The sequence below is a fragment of the Anas acuta genome, chromosome W (genome assembly GCF_963932015.1).
Source record: "Anas acuta chromosome W, bAnaAcu1.1, whole genome shotgun sequence".
Classification (NCBI taxonomy): domain Eukaryota; kingdom Metazoa; phylum Chordata; class Aves; order Anseriformes; family Anatidae; genus Anas; species Anas acuta.
The window spans coordinates 23,266,717-23,272,716 of NC_089016.1; positions in this window are offsets into that span (position 1 = coordinate 23,266,717).

The following is a 6,000-nucleotide window of genomic DNA, read 5'->3' on the forward strand; positions in this document are numbered from 1 at the left end:
ATCTACCATTTTTTAGTTTAAAACCATTACCCCTTATCCTACCACCACAGTCCCGTCTAAAATTCTCTCTCCATCTGTCTTATAAGCCCCCTTTAAGTATTATCATAGAATCATTAAGATTGGAAAAGACCTCCAAGATTATCTGGTCCAACCGTCCCCCTACCGCCAATATTACCCACTAAACCATGTCCCTAAGTACCACATCCAACCTTTCCTTAAACACCCCCAGGGACAGTGACTCCACCACCTCCCTGGGCAACCCCTTCCAATGCCTAACTACTCTTTCTGAGAAGAAATTTCTCCTCATTTCCAATCTGAACCTCCCCCGGTGCAACTTGAGGTCATTCCCTCTTGTCCTATCACTAGTTATCTGTGAGAAGAGGATGACCCCCAGACGACCCCCAGCTCCTCACAACTTCCTTTCAGGTAGCTGTAGAGAGCAATAAATAGTGAATGAATTCCTTTTGCTTTGTTTGCATGTGCAGCTTTTGCTTTACCTGTTAAACTTCCTTTATCTCAACCTATGAGTTTTCTCACTCTTGCCCTTCTGATTCTCTTCCCCCCATCCCACTGTGGGGGAGTGAGCAAGCAGCTGTGTGGTGCTGCCCACAGGGGTCAAAAAACAACAGTCTTTTCTTGTGCCCAATGTGTGGCTCAAAGGGTTTGAGATAAGATTTGATTGGAGTGTGATAGACTGAATTTATAGATATTATAGTGGCTTAACTGCTAATTGGCAGGCTCCTGTGCTTGCACAGGACTTGCTTGCCTTACTGTATATTAGAGTCCAGGGCTGATTAGTGGCTGCTTTTGCTTCTGCCATTTGCTGTACTCCATATCGTCTCACTCTGCTGTTCCTGGGAACATTTTGATAACAGTCATGGCTATGAGTCTGGGCTTGCAGATGGCCAGGGTATTGCTGCTATTCCTGTGCTGCTGTACTGGACAGGTTGGAAGTCCAGACTGAACTCAAGTCAGCGGGACTGTGACCTCTGAATGAGTCCACATGGGAGCATGTACACTCCGAAGCATCAGTGGCTGTTGATAAGTCCATGCTGAAGTGGGTACACCTCAAAGCATCTGTGGCCATGGAGAGTCTATGCCACAGCAAGTACAACTTGCATCATTTGGATAAAGTCATGCCAGAACACCTCAAAGTGTTACCATGGATAAGTCCACGACACAGCAGCTGCACCCCTAAAAGGACTGTGGCATATGGAAAAGGCCATGCCAGAAGAGGTATACCTTAAAGTGACTGTGTCTCTGGATAAGTCCACACTGCAGCAGGTAGACCTCTGAAGGGACTGTGACTCATGGATAAGGCCATCCTGGAGCAGGTACACCTCTAATGCACTGTGTCCCATAGACAAGCTCAGTCTGGAGCAGGGGCAAGGGGAGTTCATTACAATGTTAAACCCTATGCCCTGGTCCAAAAGCACAAGGGGTAGAGACTATAATGGATATGCCTTTAAACTTTTGTAAACCACGATTTGAATTGCATGTTATAGGAAGTACTATAGCAGGAACCCCTTGCTGCTAGCCAGGCCAGGGGTGAGGGGAGGAGTTCATTGCAACGTTAAACCCTATGGCCTGGTCTGAAGGGATCAGGAGTGGATATTGTGATGGATAGACCTTTAAATTGTTTTAACCCATGATTTGAGTTGTATGTTATAGGAAATCCTAAAGCAGGAACTGCTCAAAGCAACAGAGGATGAGCTTCACAAGAAGCAGTGCAAGTACAGCAGTGACCCAACCTGAGCTGGCTTTGGTGCCCAATAACTCCATGCAACATACCATCTCTTCTGTCCTGAGCCTATTGAACTGCATTTCTCATCCTATGTTTTTTCTCACTTTTCGATTTCCCCCCCCATCCTACCGTGGGGGAACGAGGTAGAGGCTGTGCAGGGCTTAGCCACCTCCCAAGGTTAAACCAACAGTTTTACAGTAATATTAGCTATGATTACCTAGATTTAAAGAGCCTTAAGGTTGCAAAACCCAGTACTCAATTTTTAGAAAAAAAAGGGGGGAGTCAAAGTTGCATCTGTAAGCAATCTTAATTAATCTTAATTTGTTTCCCTTGTGCATTATCATGCAATCTTCATGGTTACCTACCTATATGATTACTGGGTATTGCCTCAAATACTGTAATTCCTAACTTTCAAGTATTGTTTTTTTCACCTCATTAATGCAGAGAAAGCATTAAGGGTACATTAAACACAACATAGCCAGACAGTCAAAAGAGGTGATTCTCCCATTATATTTAGCATTGGTGCAGCCTCACCTTGAATATCGAGTGTAGTTCTGGGCTCCACAATATAGTATGCTAAGACAATTGAAAATGTCCAGAGGAGGGCAACCAAGCTGGTAAAAGAGCTGAAAGGCATGTCCTATGAGGAGAGGCTGAGGACAGTTCGGGCCAATTTGGGCAAGCCGATCGCTTGCCAAGACGATGGGCTCCGGGGCACATGCATTCTGTAGCAGAGCAGGGGATCGAGACAGGCAGGGCTTTTTTTTGGCATCGAGGCTGTTCGAGGAAGCCCTCGCGAGGGAGGCTGACGAGGCGTACCAGGACGGGCAAACAGGGCGTAGTGCATCAGAAGGGCAGGGCGGGGCAGTTCACGCAGGGAGGGCGAGCACGGAGAGCCCCTCGCCGCTCCTCCACTGTGGTCTTTCCCATCCGTACTTGTAACCTTCTTGCGAAGAGCCTGGCCATGGTATCAACCAGGCAGAAAAACATGGCTTCCACATCTCTTGCGGCCTCTCCAGCCACAGTCACTGATGTGGCTACTCAGACGGAGGGCTCAGGGAAACACACTGCCGTTCAGGTCTTGGGCTGCAGGATGTGCCCGAGTCTCCTGTCGGTATCTGACAGCAGCAGCGAGGGGTATGCCTGTAGGAGGTGTTCCCAGGTTGAAGAGCTGCTCAGCCAGGTAGCGGAGCTTTGGGAGGAGGTGAGCAGGCTCAGGAGCATCAGGGAGTCAGAGAGGGAAATTGACTGGTGGAGTTGTACTCTGCCCTCTCTGAGACAGACTCATGAGCCTGCCACAGCACAAGTGTCTCCTGCCACGCAGAAGGCAAAAGTTCCCTCATCCCTCCAGGCAGCAGGAGGAGACCTAGGCCAAGGCGGGGAATGGAGGCAGGTTCCTGTTCAGGGTGGTAGGCGAGCCCTGTCCCTGCCCACCTCACCTTCCCATCTACCCTTATATAACAGGTATGAGGGTCTAGAATACAACAGTCAGAATGATGAAGTAGACGAAAGCCCGTCACAGCTGAAGAGGGTGCCTAAGGCAAGGCAGCCTACCCCCCTCATTGCTACATCATCTGTCAAAAAAAATAGAAGGGTTATTGTCATGGGGGACTCCCTTCTGAAAGGGACAGAGGGCCCAATATGCCAAACGGACCCAACCCACAGGGAAGTCTGTTGCCTCCCCGGGACTCGGGTGAGAGACTTTGCTAAAAAAGTCAAGCACCTGGTACAGCCCACCGACTACTACCCGCTACTGGTCTTTCAGGCTGGTAATGACGAGGTAGCAAAGATAAGTCCGAGAGTGATCAAAAGGGACTTCAGGGCTTTGGGGCGACTACTTAAAGGTTCAGGGGCACAGGTTGTGTTTGCCTCTGTCCTTCTGATAGGGGGGATTGATGCTGACAAGCAGGCTCATCACATTAACACGTGGCTTTAGGACTGGTGCAACCAGCACAACTTTGGGTTCTTCGATCACGGGAAGGTCTACGCGACACCGGGCCTGGTAGCATCAGATGGGATGCGTCTCTCTCAGAGAGGGGTAAGGATTTTTGCTCAAGAATTGGCAGGGCTGATAGATAGGGCTTTAAACTAGAGTCGAAGGGGGAAAGGGATAAAACCAGGCACACCAGTGATAAGCTAAGGGAGGGTGCACTAGAATCAGAGTGACCGTGTGCCGGTGAGGTCCTTTGGTCAGCTCCACAAGGTGCTGCGTGTAGGGAGGTGCATGTGAAGTGCTTCTACAAAAATGCACACAGTAGGAGGAATAAAATGGATGAGCTAGAAGTCTTGGCCCAGTCCCACAGCTATGACATCATCGGCATAAGTGAAACCTGGTGGGATGAGTCCTGTGGCTGGTGTGTCGCAATAGATGGTTACAGGCACCTCAGGAGGGACAGGCAGGGTAGGCAAGGTGGTGGGGTGGTGATGTATGTGAAGCAGGGGCTAGACTGTGTGGAAGTTGGTGATGGCAAAGTTGAGAGCCTCTGGGTAAGAATTAAGGAACAAACAAATAAAGGGGATGTTGGTGTGGGAATCCCCAAAACAGACCACCTGTCCAGGACGACAATGCCGATGAATTATTCTTTGCGGAACCAAGAGATGCCTCGAGATCAACTCCTGTTGTCCTTATGGGGGACTTCAACTTTCCAGACATCAACTGGGATCACCACGCGGCTGACACGAACAAGTCCAGGAGGTTTCTAAAGCACCTAGATGATAACTTCTTTGTGCAGATGCTAAGGGAGCCAACTAGGAAAGGTGCCCTCCTAGACCTGTTGCTGGAGAACAGAGAGGGTCTTGTGGGAGACGTGGCAACTGGCGGTCATAATGACCATGAAGTGGTTAAGTTTAGAATTTATGGTGACAGAAGGAAAACTGCCACCAAAACTTCAGCCCTGGATATGGGGAAAGCAGACTTCAGGCTGCTCAGGGAACTACAGCAAGGTCCCCTGGGAAGCTGCTTTTGAAGGCATTGGCGTCTATCAGTGCTGGTCAGTCTTTAAGCACTGTCTCCTAAAAGCACAAGATCAGGCAATTCCAAAAAAGTCAAGCAGGCGGGGCAGAAGGCTGACCAGGGGTCCTCTTCTGGAGCTTAGACAGAAAAAGAAAATGTACGGCTGCTGGAAGGAGGGTCAGGTGACAAGGAAGGAATACAGGGATGCTGTTCGCGTTTGTAGGAAGAAAATTTGTGTGGCCAAAGCCCAACTAGAGTTGAAGCTGGTCAAGTCTGTGGGAAACAATAATAAAGGTTTTTTTAGATATGTGAACAGAAAAACAAGGACCAAAGAAAACATAGGTCCGCTACTTGATGGGGAAGGTCTCCTCACAGACAAGGACATAGGCAAAGAAGAGATGTTCAATGCCTTCTTTGCCTCCATCTTCAACACTGATGATGGGCTTTGGGACCCTTTGGGTGCCCTGAGCTGGAGGACCATGACGGTGGGAATGATAAACTCCCAACCAACCCTGAACGTATGCATGATTTGCTGCTCCACCTGGATCCATACAAGTCCGTGGGTCCAGATGGGATTCATCCCAGGGTGCTTAGAGAGCTGGCTAATGTCATCGCGGGACCTCTCTCAATTATTTTTCAATGGTCTTGGGAATCTGGAGAGGTCTCAGTAGACTGCAAGCTGGCAAATGTTGTACCAGTTTTCAAGAAGGGCAAGAAAGAAGACCCTAGCAATTACAGGCCTGTCAGTCTCACGTCAGTGCCTGGTAAAATTATGGAGAAGATAATTCTTGAAGTTATTGAAGCGCACCTGGGGGACACTGCAGTTATTGGTCCCAGCCAACATGGGTTCACGAGGGGTAGGTTCTGCTTAACATATCTGATTTCCTTTTATGATAAGATCACCCATCTAGTCAATCAAGGGAAACCAGCTGACATGATGTCCAGCGTACAACTTAACAAAAACATCATACGAGGGGTGAGTAATTGGCTGATGGGTAGGTCTCAAAGGGTTATGGTAAATGGGGTTACATCAGGCTGGCGGATGATCACCAGTGGGGTCCCCCAAGGCTCCATTTTAAGGCCAGTCCTCTTCAATGTTTTTATAAATGATTTGGATGTAGGACTAGAAGGTGTTCTGAGCAAATCTGCCAACGACACCAAACTTGGAGGAGTTGTGGACTCTGTTGAGGGTGGAAAAGCCTCACAGAGAGACCTGGGCAGATTGGAGAGCTGGGCAATCACCAACCGCATGAAGTCTAACAAGAGCAAGTGCCGGGTCCTGCACCTGGGACGGGGCAACCCT